The sequence below is a fragment of the Lutra lutra genome, chromosome 2 (genome assembly GCF_902655055.1).
Source record: "Lutra lutra chromosome 2, mLutLut1.2, whole genome shotgun sequence".
NCBI lineage: Eukaryota > Metazoa > Chordata > Mammalia > Carnivora > Mustelidae > Lutra > Lutra lutra.
In genome coordinates, this window is record NC_062279.1 from 137,672,319 (window position 1) to 137,695,738 (window position 23,420).

Sequence of the window (23,420 nt, forward strand, 5' to 3'; positions counted from 1 at the left end):
TGAAGCTGCTATAACTTTGAAAGTAAAACTAGAGAGGGATAGCATAAGAAAAAGATAATCATGAAACAATCTCATTTCATTTATGAACATAGGCAGAAAAATCCTAAGTAAAATAAAAACAAGTTGAATTCAACATACATATATGTCTGTATTTATATAAATAATACATCATAATTAAATGGAGTTTTACCATCATGCAAGGATGTTTCAACATCATATAATGTATAAAGGTAATCAGCATTGTCAGAAAGAGAAAAATCATTCTCAACAAACGCAAAAAAATATGTTGGGATAAAATAAAATATTTAAGGTTTTAAGAAATCTTAGTGAATTATGAATAGAAGGGAATTCCTTAAAACTTTTTTCTAGGTTCACTCTCTCCACTTCATCACCTAATATTTTATCCTCAACCCAACGACATCGGGCCATAACCTTTACCATTTCACTGCCAAATTTAATGGAAAAATTGTTATTTTAGTTTCTTAGCAGCTTTTGACACAGAGGATCTCTCCCTCCTTGCAATCGCTTCTTCCTTTGGGCACTATGACTACACACCCCTCGTTTTTTCACTTAGATCAGTGGTCATCCATTGTCACCCTTATTTGCTGGTACCACCATATCTTTCTGATATGTAAATGTTAAAGAACCCCGTGTTCAGCCTTCCATACTCTTTATTTTCCCTCTTCTGTTTATACTTGCCATCCTCGGTGCCTTTAAACACTACATGTGCACTGATAACATCCTAAGGCATATCCAGCTCCAAACCTTTTGTTGACATCTTCACGGAACGGAAAACAACTATGTCAAACCTAACTTGTCCAAAGCAGAGCTCTTGGTTTCCCTTCTTCCCCCGCCAACACCTAACACTTTTCCTCTTTAGAGCCTGCCTTACTCTGCAAAAGGAAACGCCGTCTTACCCGTTGCTCGGGCCAGAAATGCATGGTCATCCTTAACTGCTCTTTTTCCCTCTACCTTGCCTCCATCATTCAGTCTTGTTGGTTTTATCTTCAAACACTTCTTTAATTCAACCAGTTCTTACCCCTTTACAGCTACCAACACAGTCCAAGCCAGCATAATCTCTTATGCAATTAATTGCTTCCCCATTTGTCTCTCACTTTCCCATCTTGCTGCCCTATAGTCAATCCTGCTAACAGCAGCCAGAAAGAACTTCTTAAGACGTAATTCAATTCAAATCATGTCCCTTCTTATGACGCCCCTGAGTCTTCTATCAGTGCTCAGAATAAATTTCAAACTTCTTGCCATCACCTACGTGGCCTGCCAATACTGCCTTGGTGACCTGTCTCCTACAGTTCTCCCTGTTGGCATCCTTCTAGTCACACTGCTCTTTATCTGATTCTTGGACACACTAGGCTCATGCCTTTTTTAAACATTTCTTCTATTGTCCCCTGCATAGACTGCCTTTCTTCCAGCCCTTCACATGAACTGTGATACTCAGCCAGATTCCCTTTAAAGGGTCTGGTTACCTCACCTTCTAGAATCTCAGTGAACAGCCTGCAGTGATGGCCTCTTTAGCCTTAGCTGAAGAACGCCACCTTGTTTGTGGTTGTGCTATTTCCTGAGATAGCCATATCTAACGCCTGATCCTTGCAAGGGTATAAAGGCCAAGTCCCCCTGCTCCCACTTATTCTAGCTCCTCGATGGGATGATTGCAACCCCAGAGCTCCCTATCAAAATGGACAAGGCTGTTGTTGGACCTGCACTGCAACTCAACTCTCTCTCTGCCCACTCTTCTTTGCTTCTTCTCACTCCCACAGGTGTTGGTCCTAAGGGCACTTTTTTTTTTTTTTTTTTTGTATGTACAGATGGCACATGGTGCCAATTTTATTTGCAGTTATTATAGTACTCCAACTCATGTTTACAAGTTACACCTTTGCCACAGCCTTGGCTAAATCTTGAACTAGTGCAGAATTTAGCTGTGCCAGCGTGCTGATCTTTGCGTGCTTAGATGTGGCATACTTGTTCTTGATGGTCATGTGCTTTGTAAGCCCACGATTCACCATGACTATATTCTTAGCCAGGTGTTGCATAACACTTAGAAGGGATTCTTCAGTGTATGATAGATAATGCTGTAGAGTTGGTGTCCATTCACCGTTATCAAGAATTTTCAGTGCTAAGCAAAAAGCTCCTGCTGCAACCTGAGAAGGAGGAAGGTGCACCATATCGTAGTCCAACATAGTTAGTTCCATCAGGTATTTGGCCAAAGTATGTTGCTCAACATCAACCTCTCCGATCTTAGATGCTCTCCGAAGGAAATGCAGGGGTAGAGGGCGGCCCAGACCAAAATTTAAAGATCTTAGAATCTTCATTTCCATCTGTCTGATTTGGTGCTTAGTGTAAGTGTTGTCAGTCACAAAGGCAAAGTCACCAATTTCTGGAGGGTACATTTCTTCATATTTGCTTGCAATAAACATGGCAGTGACACCAACCAGCTGCAGCATCTTCTTGGGCACACAATTATTCTGCATGAACCGATCAATAATGGAAACAGTCATATACATGGTCTCCTGAAGTAACCTGAACTTCATCTGAACCTGTACTAGCCAGTCAATAAGGATAGCTCTCATGTTTCCAGTGACTTCACGACCCAGTAGGTATTTTGGTCTGATGGCTTGCTCTTCCTCAAGTTGTCTCAGATAAGCATAAATATCTTTCACATATTCACTACAAAGGTTTGGATCAGCTCCATCTTCAGGCATCCACAACATTCACTGCAAGAATTACATCAGAGAATGCCTGACACAGATATTCTTCTGCAGGGGCACATCCAGATGTTTCCATTGGGCTTGGAGAGGGAGTATCAACCAAAATAGGCTCAGGCGAAAGTTTTTCTTCTTTAACGGGCTCAGGTTCTGGCTCAGGTTCTGGCACAGGCTCGGGTGCCTTCTCCAGAGGTTTAGATAGTTTTTTAGCAATAACTTTTCCAGGAACCAAAGATTTTGCTTCCTTTTTCAGAGGCAATTTGGCCTGTGGTTGTTCGCTGACTTTGTCACCAATGTCTCCGAGGGCTGTTCTCGGCCTCAGCCCGGGTTTGGAGGCCGCAGTCGTGGCCAGAGGCACGCGCTTTGCGCCTGCCATGCTGATCTTCGCCTTATTTTCCACATTAACTTTTGCGTTCCTGGTGACCCGGAGTGCCATGGCTTCTTCTTCACCAGGCAGCAGCTCAGTGGGGAGAAGCAGAGCACGGGAGTCACCAACCAGCCGGGGACCTGAACCCCGCGCAGCTCAACAGCCGTTCCGCCGCAGCACGCCGGGCCTAAGGGCACTTCTTAATTCATGATCTGCACACTGATTTCTATCTCAGAGCCTGCAAAGTGTAACGCACATGGCTTATTCAGTTGTCTGCTCTCAAGTGAATTTCTCCGGCAGGCCTTCTCTGAACACCCTATCTAAAATAAGCATTTCCCTACCGCTCTATTTTTCTTTAAATCATGTATCAATTCCTGAAAAATGTGTGTGCACATGTGCAGATATATATATTTCTCTCACTATCTTATAAGTACCATGAAAAGCTTTGTCATATTTGCCACTCCATTCTCATTGCTTAGAAAATTCTATGGCACAGGGTAAGATCTGAATAAAAATTGTGTTGAAGGAAAGGCTAAATGAAACCGATAATGGGTATCAAAGATTAAAAAAACAATAAAAAACCTTTTCTTAACTGTGCAGTTTTAGAACTTTAAAGAAAAAAAGTATAAGGTATCTGGTATTATCCTACTGCTTAATAGTCAATAAGATGAAAATAATGAATAGAGAAATAAGAACTGGAAAGGACGAAATAAAATTAACTTTCTAGATAAACTTCATGAATGTCTATGAAAAGAAGTGTCAAAAAAGTGTCAGACAACATATTCAAATTAAAAAGAGAATCCAGCCTTTGCCAAATACAGTAGATATAAGATGAAAATACAGCTCTATAGCATTTCTATACATAAGTTTGAAAATATGGTAAACAAGATCATTTATAAGATTAACAAAAACTGTAAGTACTTAGGAATAAGTATAACAAAGGTGTATAAGACATTTTGAATTTACAACTTACAAAAGATTTGTTGATGAACATGAAAGAAGACTTGAAAAAACATGAAATGCTATGATCATGGATAAGAAGACTTAATATAGTGAGAAGTCAATTTCTTCCAAATTCACCTTCTAAAAGTAAACACAACTCCAGTAAGAATTGCAATAGAGTGTTTCATAGAACTTGACAAGCTAAACCTAAAATTTATTTGGGAGAGCAAAGGGCAAAAATGAGTAAAAATAAATTTTAGAATAACAAAATGAGAGAATCCTGACCCAATACCAGACAGGAATATTTAAGATAGCATAACATTAGGGCAAGGAGAGACAAACTGATGAAACAAAATAAAAACACACAGAAATTGGACTATGGAAAACTTGGGATAGGATGAAGGTTGCATCACAAATCAATATCAATATTTGATAAGTCAGGCTACCACAGTTCATATGGAAAAGAAATGAGTCCTACCTCACACCACACACACACACACACACACACACACACACATTCTGATGAATTACAGAGTTAAATGTGAAAAGCAAAATTTTGAAAGAAAATATGATAGTTTTATTATGACAAATCAGTGTAGGGAAGGATTTGTTAAATAAGACATAAGATTCTAAACTATAAAGAAATGCTGATCAATGTGATGATATCTTAATTTTAAAATTTAACATCAAGGAGCACCTGAGTGGCTCAGTTGATTAGGCACCTGACTTCAGCTCAGGTGAAGGCTCCCTGCTCAGTGGGGAACCTACTTCTCCCTCTCCATCTGCCTTTCCCCCTGCTTGTGCACACTCTCTCTCTTTCAAATGAATAAATAAAATCTTAAAAAAAATAATAAAATAATAAAATTTAACATCAAGAGTAAGAACAACCTCAGAACAATAACAACAAAACCCCAACAGATGTAAAAAGCAAACTGTAGACTAGAAGAAGACATTTGCCATGAATCAAACTCATGAAGAATTAGTAAGACAAGCAATCCAATAGACAGATGGGCAAAAGATATAAACAGACACTTTTCAGAAGAAAACTGAGTGATCAATAAGCATATATTAAGATGGTCCACCTTACTAATAATCAGGACAGTGAAAATAAAACTGAGATGCCATTTCATACCTATTGAATTGGAAAGAATAAGAAGTCTGACTGTAATAGAGACTCTCTCTTGTTACTGTCAGGGTGACAAAAAACAATTTGAATAGCAAAGTTAAGATGTTTGTATTTTACCATCCAGTGATCCCATTCCTAGGAAATATTCTTTAGCGGAGAGAAATCTTACACAAGGAGTAATGTACAAGAAATTTATTGCTGGGTTATTTGTCATAGAAAAAATATTGGAAACCACCCAAATAACCTCTAATATATAAGAACAACTGTATAAACTGTCAAATACAGTCAGATAGTGAAATACTGTACACCTGTGAAAATGAATGACCTCAAGTTCCATGTTTCAATGTAGATAAAGTTTAAAAAAAAAAACAGAATGCTAAAAAAGTAAGCTAGAGAATATAGAGAGTATAATAAAGTTTAAGAACAACAACAACAACAAAAACCAAGGCTATGTGTTGTTTATGTTGTATACTAAGTACTTACAGATCTAATCCATTATAAAACCATTCATTGGAATGCCACACAATAGTTTTTCTTCAGGGAAGGAATAAAAGTGATACGGTTGGAAAGGGTACACAGAAAGATTTAATCATATTTATATTGTTTTATTTCTTTTAAGAAAAGATTGGATCTAACTATGACAAAATGTTGGGATTTGTTAAAACTCAGTGCTAGGCATAGAAGTGTTCGTTATATCATTCTTTATACTTTCATGTATGCTTGAAATCTTTTATTTAAATTATAAGATATTTTAAAATCAAGAAAAAGAAAGAGTATCAAAGGGTTTGTTTTTTTCAAAATTGTCCAAATACCCACGAATAGGAAACTAGTTAAGCAAATGTTAGTACAAAATGAATTATTATGCAAATATATAAAATTTTTTATATTTATACAATACAGAATGATGAATAAATATTTTATTGAATGAAAAAGGTTACAAAATGTTATGTATAGTATAATTTCATATGTACATAATATCGTATATATCAGAAATGTTAAAAAATTTTAAATGATTGTCTATGGTTATATCTAGATAGATATCTTTGCTATTTTTCTCTATTTTTTGATCATGTATATTTTTATAAATACGGTAAAACTATTAAAATAGTGCTTCAGAATTCATCTACTATAGAACAATAAATTAAAAGGAAAAGAAATAAAAATTTAATTATATTTTCATTTATTTTTTTTAGTGTATAACACTAAGTACCAGCACAGCTGCAATTAAATTTTACCCTCAATTACTGACATTAGTCATGTGAATCAGCATCACATATTTTGAAAACTAATCTGACAATACATAACAATAACATTCCCATAACAGGGAGTTATCCCAAGGAATTAATCAAAGATACACCCAAGAATGTACAAGCAAGGATGTTTTTGTTATAGCATTATGAAGAATGTTGAAGAACCGGAAACAACCTAGATGTCCAAGGAGAGGGGATGACTCAATAGGTAACAGTATGTATAATACTAAGTCACATATTTATGTAACAACACATAAATACTAAGTAGCCAATAAAAAGCATGTGTTTGAGGAATACCTAATAATATGAAATATGCCCACGAATAAAAGAAGGATATAAGGTATACTCCAAATTTTGTCTTATATAAATTTTCAAGACTAGGAAGAAACACACCAGAATTTAACAGTAGTTATCTCTGAGTGATTATATGATCAGTGATTTTTACTTTTAAATCTATTTCTGTATTTTCTAAATTTTAACAAACATGAATTTAATGACCTGAAAAAACCCTGCTTTTAATTTAATTTTTATTTTTAAAAAGATTTTGTTTATTTATTTGAGAGAGAGAGCGCGAGCTCCAGAGAGAGCTCAAGTAGAGGGGAGGGACAGGAGGAGAGGGAGAAGCAGACTCCCTGCTGAGCACGGATTTCCCTGATGCAGCCCTTCATCCCAGGTCACTTAACCAACTGAGCTACCAAGGTGCTCCCAAACCCTGCTTTTTAACAAAGAAAATAACCTACATCCCTGGGCCTCTCCCGTCTCAGCTCTTCATCTCACTGTCCAGTCCCGGCGGCACTAGCCAGGGAGCAGATAGAGATCCCTGGGTACGATCCACAGCCCGTAACTACAAACCACTATCACAAACGTCCCCTTGGCCAGACTCTCTTTTCAGAAACATCTGCAGGATTAGAAGTGTGCACAGGTCAACAAACAAAAAGGGCTAGTGAAGGCTCGACATTTTATTCCTCGATCTTGCCCAAGTAGGTAAATAGTCCTTATTATCCTTTGCCCAGGGTTTATTACCCATCGCGCCATCCTGAACTGGTTTATGACATGAACAGAGAGCATTCGTTGCCCCAGGGGAAGGGTTAAACTACAAGAAAAGAGGAGTGGATTAAACAAGAAAGAAAAACTCTTAACATGTCATAAAATATACATGCTATTTCTAATTTATTCCTGTTCATTTGAGCAACGCATCAAATGTGTTCCTAACATTTCTAGTAATATGGTGTCACTATCCCTCTAATAAAGTGTGTCTGTAATTCTCATTTGGACTTAGTGAATTACTGCTTTACTTAATGAAAAAAAGAGATAAATTGTATTTGATTTGTATTTATTAATTTCTATGAATTTGGAATAGGACATTTATGAAAGCTTAGGCACGTAATTTCACCTTTCTTTAATTTATGGCTGGGGAACTGTTTAAATATAATTTTAAATGATGCATAAAATGTTTCCTGACATATTTGTTTTCTGAATTTCCAACATGCATATTTGCCATTTCTATATGATGAACAAACACTGCCTTAAATTGTGGAGAAAGAAAAATGTTACCTGTTTGGGATTCTTTTATTAAATCCTAGCTCTTGTATTTTGGTGGCAGCAGGCTGAGTTTCCTGGAGGCTGATAAGTTTAGTTGCAATTACGATCTGGTTCCTGCTAACTCGATTTGATAGGTAAGGCTTTGCAGGTGTAGCAATCATCAATTTGGTGCAAAACCTCAGAACAAAGTCTAAAAATAGATGTCACTTTGATAATATTTTGGGGGGGAATAGAAGAGGTTAAATAACAGATGAAGTATGTTTCTTAAAGAAAATCATTATTTCTCAGGTTGTTTCCTAGGCATAAAACAACTTTGATCACAAAATAGGTATTTTTCTTCATACTTAATTTCTTCAGAACAATTCTGTTTTTCCTATTCTGTATTTCGGTCACATTAATCTGTAACTTCTTTGAAAGCTGCACATACAGCTATTGTTCAGATAAGGTTAACATTATGAAATTTCAATTTTGAATTTTTCAAATAAGCACAAGCCTCCCATGGTATTTCACTTCCTTCAGAGTAAGAGTCGACTATTTATTTTGCTTCCTTTTTTAATCAAAAAATATTTGAAAAAAAAAAAAAGTTCACTCTTTCCCGAGCCATCCATGAATAAAAAAATTATGGAGAGGCTCAGAGTGCTGCTCTTCTACTGACTTCTGTCATTAAAACAGATGTTCTCTATAGCCTTGACCAAACAACTCCATCCTCTAATCAGAAAGGAGCAGACTTGTTTGTGGATTTATGATAGATGTCTGTGCCAGAGCTTGGAAGACTGTCTAGGACTGTGGGCTCTTACAGACTCGTTTTTGTGCTGATACTTGGCTTGTAATTCTTATTTTAATTTGTTGTATATACTTTCATCCAAACACGGTTTTCTTTTTTGAAAAATAATCTTCTTATTAATTGGGTATTTCCAACGTATTCATCACAATTATGAGTAGCTATAGCTTTAAATATATGACGGACTTGCTGATGTCAGCCGCTAAAAACTAATGCTGCTGATATCAGCTGACAGGACACTAATTACTAGTTATGTGGCCGTTGCCTGCTTAAGGAGCTATGCAGTGAGTTATGATTTAGAAAAGCTGGAGAGCACGGGACTGATCTGGGAAGAGATATCTAATATGAAAATACCGCAGAAGTTCTCAGATTGATCCTCATGACAGAGATCTGTCTAATTAGGAAGTGTCTATTTTAATACAAAACCACAAAAAAGCCCAGCTGGAAAAAAAAAAATTTATAGGAAGACCCAGAGCCATCACTAGTCCGGCTGACAGTAAATGCAACCTAAGCATGTTTCTCAGTGTTTCATCAATAGTGGCTATAGGACAATTACTCCCTAACAGACAATCTATCTCATCATATCAAGAGGGAGGGTCTTCATAGGTGATCTGTATGGAGAGCCCCTATTCAACAGCGCCTGTCTTGCCTTCAGAGTTGAGGCCTGTCTAGAAGCGAGACGCTTGCTAAATGATCACTGAGAAGTTAGCAGAACTGGCAATGTTCTGTCCTTGGGTGATTAAGGGAGTCACTCCGTTCTGAGATCCAGGAGAGGCATGACAATGGAGAGAGTGGGGGCTTTTCCTTCAACTGAAGAATTCGCTTGGTAAATTCTGCTGTGAGACCCCAAACTTTTTTGAGGACAAGACCATGCTCCCAAGTTTATATTCCGTGTAGGTACATACAGTAAACACCGATGGACTGACTGACCCTGAAGAGATATTTGGAGAGAAAAAATTAGAGTTTTCCTGGGAAGCTACAAAAATAGAAATCTGGCCACCTACTTGCCAAACACGAGAGGACACCAAAACTTCACCGAGCTGTCTTTCTCAGGGGAGTTCTTAAGGCTATGTCCACACCACAGTTTCAAAACATTTTTTGTGGGAATGAAACAAGGTATGCAGGTGTGGGCACTGGTCTTCACCCCTCTGGGGCTTTCCTTCCTTTCTTGCCTCTGTGTCTGTGTCTTCCGTTGGTATGCCGGGTTTCACAGACCAGCCTGCTGAGCAGGCTGTTAATGAGTCATGCCTGCTCCCTGGCTTAACTTTGGCGCAGTCTCAATCTCCAGGAAGAGAGACAGAACAGAGGAGAAAAGGGGGTTTTGAAAACACTTGCTTAGGTGGATACATGTTTTACTGTTACTGATCTATCCGCAGAAGAGGTAATAGGTGACAGATCATCTGAGGCTATTCCAGAAATACCAACAAATTGATTTCACACATGTTTGAGTCTTGATTCCAGAATGTGAAGGCCGGGACTGAGCCACAGGGTCGGATGGAAACAGGATGGCCATCAGGCCAAAAAGAATGGGGAGTATTCAGTGTCCGGCTTGCCTGTTGTGCAGCTACGTGACTGTGAACACTGCAGATTTCTCATCTATGAAAGAGCTCCCTGTGTCCCATTGGTGTGGAGTGGAGTGAATAAGGTCATACCTGTAGCAATCCCAGCACGATGCTGGCCACGATGGGTGTCCTGGAACCATCACTGCCTTTGCCCTTTGTCTTAGTTTGGCTTTCCACCACAGCAGACTCTGAAACACAGATTCCAGGACCTGGATGTTCTAGAAGAGTTGGGAAGCGAGGTGGGGATTGGGAAGCAACAAGGGTGTGTCATTAAGCTAGATACCAGTGTGGGTGACTGAAACTTAACCCTGCTGGAAAATGGTGGGGTACAGACCTCAGCATTATCCCCCTGAAGGAGGAGAGCGCTGGGGTATTTATATACCTATTCCTAAGACTCATCGGTTGAAGACTTCTGGGAGGGGAGTAGATTAATTACCAGGCAATTCCAGCCTGCTGGGTACCTTCTGCTGTTCTGGGGGGTGGGGGAAGACCTCAGCACAGAGACTCAGTTCTGACAGCTAGGAGTCAGCTGAAGAACCTGAAATTTCCCAAGGGTGTGGGCAGGGCAGTGACATTCCAGTGTCTTAGGAATACTAAGACATCTAAACCATGATATAGTTTCCATCAAGAAGCCACCAATCTAATAAGGTAGAACAGTTGAAGCTTCAAAGGAAAAGGTTTGTGATGCCAAGATGTCTGCAGTTTCCAGGAACAATCAGCACCTGGATCTGCCTGGGGTGGTACTCACTACCTCGGAGCCTCTGGCTCTTAGCCTTGCGTCTGAGCTGTCAGCATCCTCAGGGTGAGTTCTGAGGAGCTGTCAGGTTCATGTGAACCAAACCCCACCAAGTCTGAGCAAAAAACTAGAATGCCCATGGTTCCTTTACATTCTCCCTTTGTAGGAGGAGCTGTGTGAGAGGCCAAATTACAGTCTTCTGTTTTAAAAATGGAGATTCCGAGAAATGGATGCTATTAAGAATTGCTCCCTCATTGAGATACCATAACGATGTCTCCTTCACTGAAGGGATGGCCTGGCCAATAGGGTCAGAGGGAAATAATTTGTCCCAAGGTCCTCAGCTGGCTCTGCTGAGGAGAGTTCTCCTGTTTGTGGCTTCCAGAAAGCCGGCACGTACAGTGGTTCAAGGTGAAGACTCTGGAGTAAGGACCTGGTTCAAATCTTGTCCTATCATCGTATTAGCTGTGTGAACTTGACAGCTACCTAACATCTGTGTGCCTCAGGTTTCCAGTCCACAATAGTGTCTATTTTACAGAGTTATGATGATAAAATGTAATTCATATAATGTAATACATATAAAGAGTCCAGAATAGTATTTGGCACAAAGGTAAGCATTCATTTTCATTATGGCTGCTATTAAGAGCCCCCTTTTGACACAGTCCTTCTTTAGGTACGGTAATGGCTCTCAGCAAGTTTTCTTTTGTTCTTGGAACTTGTTTATCTCACTGAGATGTCCTTGCTTCTTGTTGTCCTAAAAGGTCTGTCATTTGTGTTTTGGGGAGGGAAACTGTCTTATCTCTCCTTCCATCTTCTGGACTATACATATAAATACAAAAACAACTTAGTTGCAAAACAACTCAGCCAGCTCAGGAGCTGGCTCAGGAGCACAAGGTCAAGGAGTTCAGAGGCCAGAGGGCTCCCTCCAGTATGGAAACAGGAGCACTGCAACTGCATTTGACTAACAGCTCTACAAGCAGCCAGTCTAGGATTTTAAGTTAGGAACGGTTGCACAATCCAGAACGTCTTTAAGCTCTGTTTGGCCCTGTTTGGAACGCACTCTGGGATTCTGCCAAACATATCTCTCTTACAACTTGAGGGCAAAGCAACAAATCAGAGCCACTGTCAGATTTAGCCCTGATAAATGAAGTATGTTCGCTGATGAAACCAAAGATCCCAGACCATCCAGGAGTGAACCTGGACCTACAAAGTGAGTGAAATGTATCAGTACAGAACAGATACATTGAAAAAAACTGTTAGAAAACCTATCAGCTGCAAGTAGGTTGGAAAGGATGCCAGACTTAAAGACCCTGCATAGTCCAAGAGAATAACAGGATTCCTTGGAAAGTGAATGGAGGCTGTCTCTACAGAATGTGGCCATTGAGAGAACTGTAAGGAAGCAGATCAGCAGCAAGTGTGATAGAAATGTCATTAAACTTGGAGGGAAGTTTTATTTCAAATGGGTCACTAATGGCCTATGAGAACCTGGGAAGGTTGTTTAGCCTTCCTGGACTTTCTCTATCACATGAAAAGTTAGATAGTTGTTCTGTATGAACACTCCAAGCCTAAAACTATTCTGTGATTCTAAATTCTGAAAGAGATGGAAGAGTGGAAGAGCCATTTCAGATAGAAAACAAAAATGTCAGTGTTCCTTAAAGCTTTCCCCCATCAATCCACAGTCCCTGGCAAGAAATCTAAGTATACTAAAATGAAGCCAATTAACATTCTTTACTACTGCTCTGTCATAAATCATCGTTAACTCAGAGAAGGCAGATGGGTGAGTAGTTACATGACACATTCTTATAGATGAGTTTGGTTTGTTCATATTCCACAAATTTAATTTCATAAAACCAGAACCCCATTCTGTTCTTGAGACACACAGTATACGGTGGACTCCCCAGGCATACATAGTTAGAAAAGGTGCTGATAGATCAGTTAGATGAGGACTAAGCACTGCCCATTGGACCTGACTAGTGTGGAGTCATTGGTGACTTGATTAGAGCAGTTTTGATGAAGTGATGGTGGGGAAAGGTGGGTTTAAGGGAGAAACTACATGCAGTGAAAATAGCCAAGTCTTAGGTTTTGTTGTCAAGAGAAAGAGATAAATGGGATACAGTAGACAGTAGAGTCGTGAGAGCTTTTTTTTTTTTTTTAAAATGGGAAAATAACAACATGCTTGTACACTAGTGAGACTTATTCCATGTAGGGGGACAATTCATGTTGCTCAAGGAAAAACAGGACATTTGCTGGGTTAATATCCTTGGGTAGGTCAGACAAGATAAGACCCAACGGTAGACTATATGGGCACAGGTGGGTAGTGGTTGGATGTGGTATTGGGAGAATCACTTCCGTTTTCTCAGTGACATAGGAAACAGCACCATCCACTGAGGGCACAGATTGGGGAGATGTTGGAGGTTTAAAGAGATAGAAGACATAAACTGGCCGTCTAGGAGCATAATGATATTGAACCAGGATGAGTACCAGGCAATATCAAGGACTACTTGGGGTTAATGACAAAGAATTTAAATGAAATTAGTCAGCATGGTTGGGTGTTAGTCTGGCCATGCTGTGAGAGTATAAAGAACCAGTAAGCAGACTTGAAATTTAACTAGGGCTTTGGTTAGCCCAGCCAGTACAAGGGAGAGAGGGGCAAGGGAGTCAAGTCTACATGCAAAGGGATGGTTATAAAGATAAGCTACCAAATTTAAACTGAATGGGGAGGGGAGAGAGGACATCAAGGGGGTGGAAAAGTAGAAGGCAACAAAAGCATTGGGTTGAAGTCCCGATGATATGGAAAGATTGTGTTGGGGTACCAGACAGAAAAAGCTCAAAAGATAATGGGGAGTGGGGTAAGAAAGTAGGATCTGTGAAATTAACTTTGGGTGTGTTGCAATTATTTATAGTGAGAATGTGAAAGTTACGACTGTAGAAACAAGTAGCAGAGATCGAAGGAAGGACAAAGCCATTGGGAAAAGGAGATGAAGGAACCAAAAGGCCAAGATACTGAAAAGAATATCTGTTTGTTGACGTCACGTGAATAACAACTGGACTTCCTTTGAAGACACCGATAGTGAATTGGCTGCTCAAATCTTCAAGGAACGAGAGGTGGTAGAGAGCTGAGACTAGGTGGTGGTGACGAGTGAGGTTCAAAGCTGAGTATTTTCTCGAGGAAGCGCAGCCTCAAAGCAACAAAGTGGAACATGGAGAACACCTGTTCCACCTCTGGCTCCATGGCGTGAGGAGGAAATGACTACCAGACCACCTGAGACAGCTACAGGGGAAGACATGATCTCAGGAAGAGCCAGGTGTCCGCCAGAGGAGGATCAAGGAACATTCTTCAGAAAGGTGGAAAGTAGAGGGCAGGTGTCAGCAAACAGCCCACAAGCCCCCTGCTTTTTGTAGGCAGAGTCCTCTGGGGAGGTGAGGAGGGAGCAAGTGAGCAAGCAAGACCCTCTCTTGCCCCCTGCTGCGGGTCACCAGCGGACGGGAAGCCTTGCTCTGAGCACCCACTTCTCTTCACCTGTGCGGATAAGTCTCTAGGCCAATGCGGGGGACTGATCATCTTGGTTGGAGCACATCATTACCGAATGTAGCGCTCGCCTTGCGTTCATGCCTCTGCTTAGATTTGGTATTGCTTATCGGAATCTCCATGGCAAATTTACTCATTCTAATTTAATACGGATGCTTCATTAAACTGGAGGACATTCCTCCTGCCCTTCAGTAACGTTAGCTTGATTCCGCTTTCTGACAAACGGTACTGAACGCCATCCGTGTGCAATAACTTTAAGAATTCAGTTAAATATTAAAGGCAGATGACTTACTTACTTATTCCATTTTATTTTAAGAATACTCTTGCGGCACGCGCAAAGCCTGGTGATTCAACTTGGACTCTTGCACGGGCGGCCAGACCTGAGAAGACATTGTGACGCACACGAATTTGCTTTCTTTCTTTTTTATTGGCAAAGGCATAAAATAAAAAGTCCTCAAAACAACAGCGAATCGGATTTGAAGCCACATCTCTGCAAACATTGCCCAACCTGGACACATCTTGCTCAAAGGATCTAAACTTGAGGATTGCCGCACTGACCAGGAAGCACTTTTCCTGGTTGTCAGAACTCCCTTCTGGGACTAGCTCCTTGCTTTTGCCTCCCCGTGACCCCCTGCCGAGGCAGTGAGCACCTTCAAAGCTGCCTCCTGGGGTGCCTGGGTGGCTCAGTGGGTTAAGCCGCTGCCTTCGGCTCAGGTCATGATCTCGGAGTCCTGGAATCGAGCCCCGCATCGGGCTCTCTGCTCAGCGGGGAGCCTGCTTCCTCCTCTTTCTCTGCCTGCCTCTCTGCCTGCTTGTGATCTCTCTGTCAAATTAAAAAAAAAAAAAAAAAAAAGCGGCCTCTACATCACACCGAGAGGTGTGATTTGTTGCGTGCATTTGTTGTGTGTGATTGGTTGGAGGGTATTACCCAACATTACCTGTTTATTTGAATAATTTCATTTAACCTGTCTAGAAGATTTTAAAGGATGATAACCAGTTATTTTTCATTCACTCATTTATTAAACACATACTAAGCAACTGCTTTTGATTTTTCAGAATGCTGCTCAGCAACGAGGAAACCAAGTCAAATAAAACATGGTCCCTGTTCTCATTTTTGAAGAGGGGTGAGGGCAAGGTGAGAATGGATTCTGGAAATCGAAAGGCTTGCTGATGATTTGAGACAAGGTTCTAGAAAGGATTATTAAACAGATGTTTTGTGAGCACTCAGACAAGAGGGCAGTGATTATTGGAAGTCAGAGTGCATCCACTAGGGATACATTGAACCTAACATAATTTTCTCTTTTGATAAGATTAGCGTGTCCAGGGAATCATATAATTGATTTTTTGAGAGGCTTTCATATTTTCCTTATGGACTTATAGGAAGATGAATATTAAGCTAGTGGGTAGATTTAATTATTTCTATTTTAAAAAATTCATTCATTCCACAAATGCTTATGGTGCCGAATAAATAATGTGTAAGGTATTTTATTAGGTGGTGGAGATGTGTGAGTGATCCCTGCCTTCACCAAACTTACCATCTATGGCAGGAATGAGGCAATTACCATGCAAAAGACCCATACTGAATGGATGATCTAGGAGAATCACCAAGGATATTGATTAATGGATTAGTGTAAGTCCAGAAGGAAGCTCCTAATGATTTGGGTGGCAGACTTGGCTCTGGACTTTCCTAAAGTTTTATTAGTAAGCTGGATGATGTATAGAAAATGTTAAAATATTTGGGAGAAAAATTAATTTGTGCCCCTACGTTAAAGGACATGCAAAATCATTTTCAAGTAGATTAAAAGTGCTACATAATTCAAAATTATATGAAAGTCTGGTAGAAAATAGAATAAAATCTTTGTGGACCTGCAGAGGAATGATAATGTTCTCAGCCATAAGGAAACATGAGCAATCTAAACAGAAAGACTGACAAATGACAGGTTGGAATAAATAAACTTTAAAAATACTTACACAGTGCAAAATAACATCACTAACATTAAAAGGCGAAAAAATCAGACTGAAAAAGATATGCACCAACTATGACAGAGTAATATCTATAATACCTAAAAAGCTGGATTTAAATTTCTAAGAAAAAACATGAATAGAAACAAAAGTTCACAAAGAAGAAATATAAAATATATTTAAAAGATACATTCACAGAAAGGAAGTTCATACTTTGCAGAGCAGTGGGGGTCTCAAAGAATCTCTGAGTATCACCATTCAACAGTAGGCTCTCAGTTGAGAATCCCTGCCCAGAGAAGAGATGCTCACCTGAAGGCCTCTGTGCCCCCATAGTATCCTCTGTGTATTTCTCTGACTGTGTTGGTTATTTTGAATTCTAATTATGTGCTTCTGTATAGCCAGATCTCCCTAACCAAATTGGAAGCCTTTTTTGAGTGGAAGATTCATAGCACGTATCCCTTGACTCTAGCACCCTGAACCAGTCCTTGCTAGTTACAAAATAAGTGGCATGCACATTCTTAATGTAGGGACAGTGAGTGGGCGGTGGGAGGCCATGGGGTGCTTGAACACAGCAAAATAAAGAGTAACAGTATGACTGGTCTGAGCATCTAAGTAGCCCTTGGATCTCTCATGTTCAGGAAACCACTGCCTCTCCCCAGATATCTCCTCATCATTATGAAGAGCTAAGGGATGTGGCAAGAACTTTGTTCCCTACGGACAGGGCCGTCACTCTTCCCTCCATCCCTTTCAAACACTGGCAGCCTCAGGGCCATCATTGTTTAAGACTGTCCAGACTAACCCCAGCATGGCCTTTATTCCTGTTTATGTCAGTCATCATGGGAAGCTCAGGCCATTCATCCCAGGAGTTTTATCTGCATGAACAGTGATGCTGCGATGTGTCCTCCAACTCCTGACTCCATTAAAGAGGCTCTTTGGCTTTCTTACCTCTGATCAGATTCAACCGATGGAGGCTGTGGCCAGGTGGAAGGAGGAGACTGAAACTGGGGTACGATTTCCCCTGATGTCCTACTTGTTGGTTTGCTATGGATTGCCCTTATCCCTCTTCTCAAGGCACAGCTCCTCTCCATCAAGCTACTCTTGCTGGCTTTCTGTATCCACTCTCTCCTCTTGACCCTTTAGGTGGCAACAGATCCTATTTCTTGCCCTTTCCTGGGCATTATATCATCCCTTGTTGGTTTCATTAACTCCTGCCCATATTTGCAAATAATCCCTTTATTAAGCTCTTCTCAGTTACCCAGTTTGAAGGTACCATCTGTTTCCTGCTGGGATTTTGACTGATACACTACTGAATAATTAGTTGTTAGATGAATGAATGACTGAATCTCTGTAAGAAAACAGAAATCACCGGGAAGCACTCTTTGCAGCAAACACAGCAGCTGTGGGGATGGTGGGAATTTTTCCCATTTCAGTAACTTAACATTGGAAGCACAGAAGGGAGGAGCAGCTCCCTACCTACCAAGTAAGTTAGAGGACATATGGACAGTCATAGAGGGGGAGGGATCGCTGAGGCATGGAGCCAACCATGAAGCCACCATCAATGGAGCCACAGTAAAGGAGATGCCACTGGTAGGACATGTCAGGAATCCCAAGCAAGGGACAGAGTAATGTGGTTTCACAGTCCTAGGCGTGGAGGCTGGGCACGAGAAATAAAGCCTCCCCTCTCACTTCTTCCTACTGCCCCACTCACTGCTTCCTTGTGGCTTCAGTGAGCTTGGGCTGCAGTAGTTACCAAAGAAATGAAAATGAGAACAGCCTGGATAAAATTACAGCTGCAAAATCAGCAGTTATATAACTGGTGAAACTAATATGCCTGTGGACTTGAGTAACATTAGAAATCAATGCAACTCTTTCAGGAAGCTCTATGGCACGACATATTGCATTTTAGAATAAAACTTTTTATCTTGTGACTCTGTAATCTCATTCCTAAATGTTCACCCTAAAGAACGTTTGTGAAGAGAAACTTGCAGTACTGCATCATTCCTAGGTTGAACAATGCATAGTATACACTCTTCAATAAACAGAGTGCAATGTAGAAAAGTCTATATACACTAGGCAGAGATATATAACTAGATCTGCATACAGGCAAAATTCGAAGGGACTAGGCAGAAATGAAGAGTATCAATAGGATAGAATTAAAAATTATTTTTCCTAGAATGCCTTAATGTTGCTATAACATTTTTAAAATTGAAGTAATATATATATATATATGTTTCTGTGTGTGTGTGTGTGCATATATATATATATATATATTTCTAAATTTTAAATACACACCACCAGGAAGGGTCATATCACTTTCTTTCTTTCCTATAATCCTTCAATGATTTCCTAGTGCAATAAAAATACTCTGCAAGTTCTTTCTATAATCTTTAAGGTCATACATGCCAGGCATCTGATAACTCTTGGATCTTGTCTATTGTCTCTTTTCCTCTGTCTACTATGTTCCAGCCATCCAGAGACTTTATATCTCTTAGAAACACAAAGTTTACCTCTTTTTAGTCTTTACTCCTGCTGTTCTCTTGGTCTAGAATGTATTTTCTTCAGATTTTTAGGAAAAGATTTATTTATTATTTAAGAGAGAAAGAGCTTGGGCAGGCGGGGGACGGGGGGTTGGGCAACCAGAATCTTCAGCAGACTCCCCGCTAAGCACGGAGTCTGATCTCACAACCGTGACATCATGACCTGAACCAAAATCAGGAGTCAGATGCTTAAGTCACCGAGCCGCCCAGGGACCCCTATTTTCTTCAGATCTTCATATGGCTGATTCTTCTGATTATTTATATATTGCTTCAAATGTAACTTTTTTAAGGAAGCTATAGAGACGTTGTCTATTATCTATCTGAAAACTGAACATTCCTGGCTCCCACCCTGGAAACTTCCAAGGGTCAGATATTTTCTTTCCCTACCTGTGGACACTAAGACATGGGCACATGACTCGAATGCAGCTTATCTGTTCTTCACCCTGGGTTTACAATCTCAGGGAGCGGTGATGCCTGGGGGCAGTGGATGTTGCAGTTTTCATGGCAGCTCTGGTGCCATGGAGAGTCCAGTAGAATGCTGGTAGTATCTGAGGTTGGTGGCGCTCATCACAGTGACGGCTGGCCAGTGGTGGTGCTCTTAACAGTGGTGGGGCTGGTTGATGTTGGGCTACTGTGCAGACTACTGTGTGATTTTATCTTGGTTGTGTTGTACCTCCTCTTGGTCCGGCTGAAGTTGAGTTCTGCAGCCTATGTATCAATGTTATTGGTCACCTGAAAGTCTTCCCCAAAATGTATTTTCTGCTTAAGTTAAGCAGAGTTGTCTTCGTTTTTTTGCAGCCAAGGACCCATAACAAAGAATTTCCCTGAAAACCTAAGGTAAGGCAGCCACTCCCCTACCCTGGTTATTCTCTGCCTAAAGTATTCAGTTCTTTATAGCATGTGCCGCTATTTGAAATAATTATATTGTGTATCTGTTTCTATCTGTTAAATGTGTATTTCCCCCACTCCCAAAATGTCAACTCCATGAGAACAAGAACTGTGTTTGTAACCCCTATATCCACGAGAAGAACAGGTACTGATAAATATTCATTTCATAATGAGATAGACAGTAGAATGGATGGTAGACACAAGATTCAAAAAGATCCAAGGACCAAAATCAATATGAAGAAATTTAACAGGGTAAATGTGAGAGCTGACTTTAAGTCGATCAATCAATTGTATAAGTACAAGATCTGGGAGAGTTTATTTTTTTCAAATTTGAATGTTAAAAATGAAAAACCTATGAGTTGTGATAGATCACAAGCTAGGTAAAACTTGACTTCTAAAGGGGGTCAAAGCATTCGTAATCTACACTAATAGAAACACAAAAGGGATTGATGCTTCTGGCCAAGATGAATCAACAAAACCCAGATTTATCTTCCTATATACCTCAAATAACTAAAAACACAGAACAGAATACATGGAACATTTTTTTTTTTTTTCCAGACATTGGACCGCAAGCAGCACAGGAAAGTGATCACTGAGAAAGAGATGACCTCTACAGTTGCCAGGTGTTCTGCCTGGTGAAAGTTTTCAGGCCACAGTACAGGGAGGGAGAACCCAGGCAAAGACTGGCAATCTCCCTAAATTGAGAAGATAGAGTTGGGAGTTCAAGGACGTCAAGGTAACTTAAACTCATTGGTCAGTGGGTCAGAGAGAAGAGAATTTACAGAGAGAGAGAGTCCCAGAAGTCAACAGAGTGTACCCCTTGAGTCATCATCTAAATGCTGATTGGTGCATGGGTGTGAGAACATAACCTGAGACTAGAAGGACCTCTCAAAGAGAGTAGAGATGGCAATTTGTGGAGATCATACAGGCTGGGAATAGTTCACGTTCCCAACAGCGAGAGAGAGAAAACCTCAGCACATGAGGCATCAGATAGAATACTTACAGAGTACTGGGGGCAAAACTGACTTTAGACTAGAGAAATGGAATTAGCAGTTTAAAGCCTTCTCACAAAAAAGACTCCTCCAAGCCTAGGTTATTTCATTGGTGAATCTACCAAATATTTAAGGAATAATTAATACTAAACACAATTTTCTCCAGAAAATGGAGTTCTCAACTCATTTTTTGACTCTAGTATTACCTCGGTATCAAAACAGACAGATACATTACAATAAAGGAAAACTACAAGTACCCCACATGAAAACAGACTTTAAAATTCTCAATAAAATTTTAGCAAATTGAATCCAGTAATAGAAAGGATAATATGTCATTGCCAAGTGGAGTTTATCCTAGGAATGCAAAGTTGCTTTAACATGCAAAAATTAATGTAATTCACTATATTGACAGACAAAGGAAGAAAGAAAGAGAGAAAAGAGGGAAAGAAAGAACCATATGATCACCTCAATAAATACATAAAAAGCATTTGATAAAATTCATTTCTAAAAAAAAAATTCTCAGCAAAATTCCAAACCTGATAAAAGACATTTACAAAGACCCTATAGGTAAGCTCATACTTCATAGTGAAAAATGGATTGCTTTCCCCGTAGGATCAGGAATATGACAAAAATGTCTGCTATCACCCCTTTTACTCAGGATTGTGTTGGAGGTAATAGCCAGTGAAATAGGTATATTGGGCAGGAAGAAGTAAAACTTCTTATTTGCCTACAACATAATCATCTATGTGGAAAATCCTTAGAAATAATTACAAACTATATGATTTTACTCATATGTGGAATTTAAGAAACAAAACATATGAACATTGGGGAAGGGAAAGAAGAATACAACAAGATAAAAACAGAGAGACTCGGGGCGCCTGGGTGGTTCAGTGGGTTAAGCCGCTGCCTTCGGCTCAGGTCATGATCTCAGGGTCTTGGGATCGAGTCCCGCATGGGGTTCTCTGCTTGGCAGAGATCCTGCTTCCCTCTCTCTCTCTCTCTGCCTGCCTCTCCATCTACTTGTGATCTCTCTCTGTCAAATAAATAAATAAAATCTTAAAAAAAAAAAAACAACAGAGAGACTCTTACCTATAGAGAACAAAACTGAGGGTTGGTGGTGGGGGGGTAGGTAGTAGGATGGGATAATTGGGTGATGGGCATTAAGGAGGGTACATGATGTGATGAGCATGGAGTGCTATATGCAGGTGATAAAGCACTAAATTCTACCCCTCAAACTAATAATATACTATTAAGTTAACTAAGTTGAATTTAAATAAAATCTTTAAAAAATTTTTTTTAAATTCCTAGAACTAATGAGTGAGTTTGGCAAGTTTTAAGATACAACACTGATAAAGAATCAATTGCATTTTCATAGGTACAAGCCACGAACAATTAGAAGTTTAAAAAAGGGTACCATTTACAAGAGTGTAAAAATAGATACACTTTGGAATAAATTTGGCAATAGGTGTACGAGACCCATACTCAAAAATATAAAATACTGTTGAGAGAAATTAAAGACTTAATGAAAGGAGAGATATAGTGTGTGTGTGGATTGAAAGATTCAACATTACTAAGACATAAATTATCCCCAAGTAGTGTAAATTTAATGCAATCTAAATAAAATCCCAGCAAGCTTTCAAAAAACTAGAAATTGGCAACCTAGTTCTGAAACTTATACAGAAATGCATAGGACCTAGAATCCCCAAAACAACTTTGAAAAATAGGGAATTGGGCTATATCATTTGAAGTGTCATTGTAAAGATATCATAATTAAAATAGTCTGGTAAAGGTATTAAAAGCTACATAGATCAATAGAACAGAATAGAGGGGTGCCTGGGTGGCTCAGTGGGTTAAGCCTCTGCCTTTGGCTCAGGTCATGATCCCAGGGTCCTGGGATCCAGCCCCACATCAGGCTCTCTGCTTGGCAGGGAGCCTGCTTCCCCTCTCTGCCTACCTCTCTGCCTACTTGTGATCTCTCTCTCTCTCTCTCTCTCTGTCAAATAAGTAAATAAAATCTTAAAAAAAAAAAAAAATAGAACAGAATAGAGCCCAGAAATAAGCCCTCAATGGGCATTTAATTTTTGATAAATGTGTAAGGCAGTTCAGTAGAGAAAGGCAACCTTTTCAATAAATGGTGATAGAACAAATGGATAACCATATGGGAAGGGAAAAAATGAAATGAGGAAGGAAGGAAGGAAGGAAGGAAGGAAGGAAGGAAGGAAGGAGAAAGAAAGAAGAAAGGAAGAAAAGAAAAGAAAAGGGAAAAGAAAAGGAAGGAAGGGAGTAAGGGAGGAAGGGAGGAAGGAAGGAAGGAAGGAAAAAGAAAGAAGAAAGGAAGGAAAGAAAAAGAAAAGGAAAGAAAAGAAAACGAAAAAGGAAGGAAGGGAGGAAGGAAGAAGGGAAGAAAGGAAGGGAGGGAGGAAGGGAGAGAGGGAGGAGGGCTTGGAGGGAGAGTAGGAGGAAGGAAGGAAGGAAAGAAGGAAGGGAGG

The 23,420-nt window shown here is 39.9% G+C and overlaps 1 pseudogene; it reads right to left on the reverse strand.

The window, feature by feature from the left end:
* Nucleotides 1–1,818: 1,818 nt before the first annotated feature.
* LOC125093414 (G2/mitotic-specific cyclin-B1-like) lies at nucleotides 1,819–3,267 on the reverse strand (annotated as a pseudogene).
* Nucleotides 3,268–23,420: the final 20,153 nt, after the last annotated feature.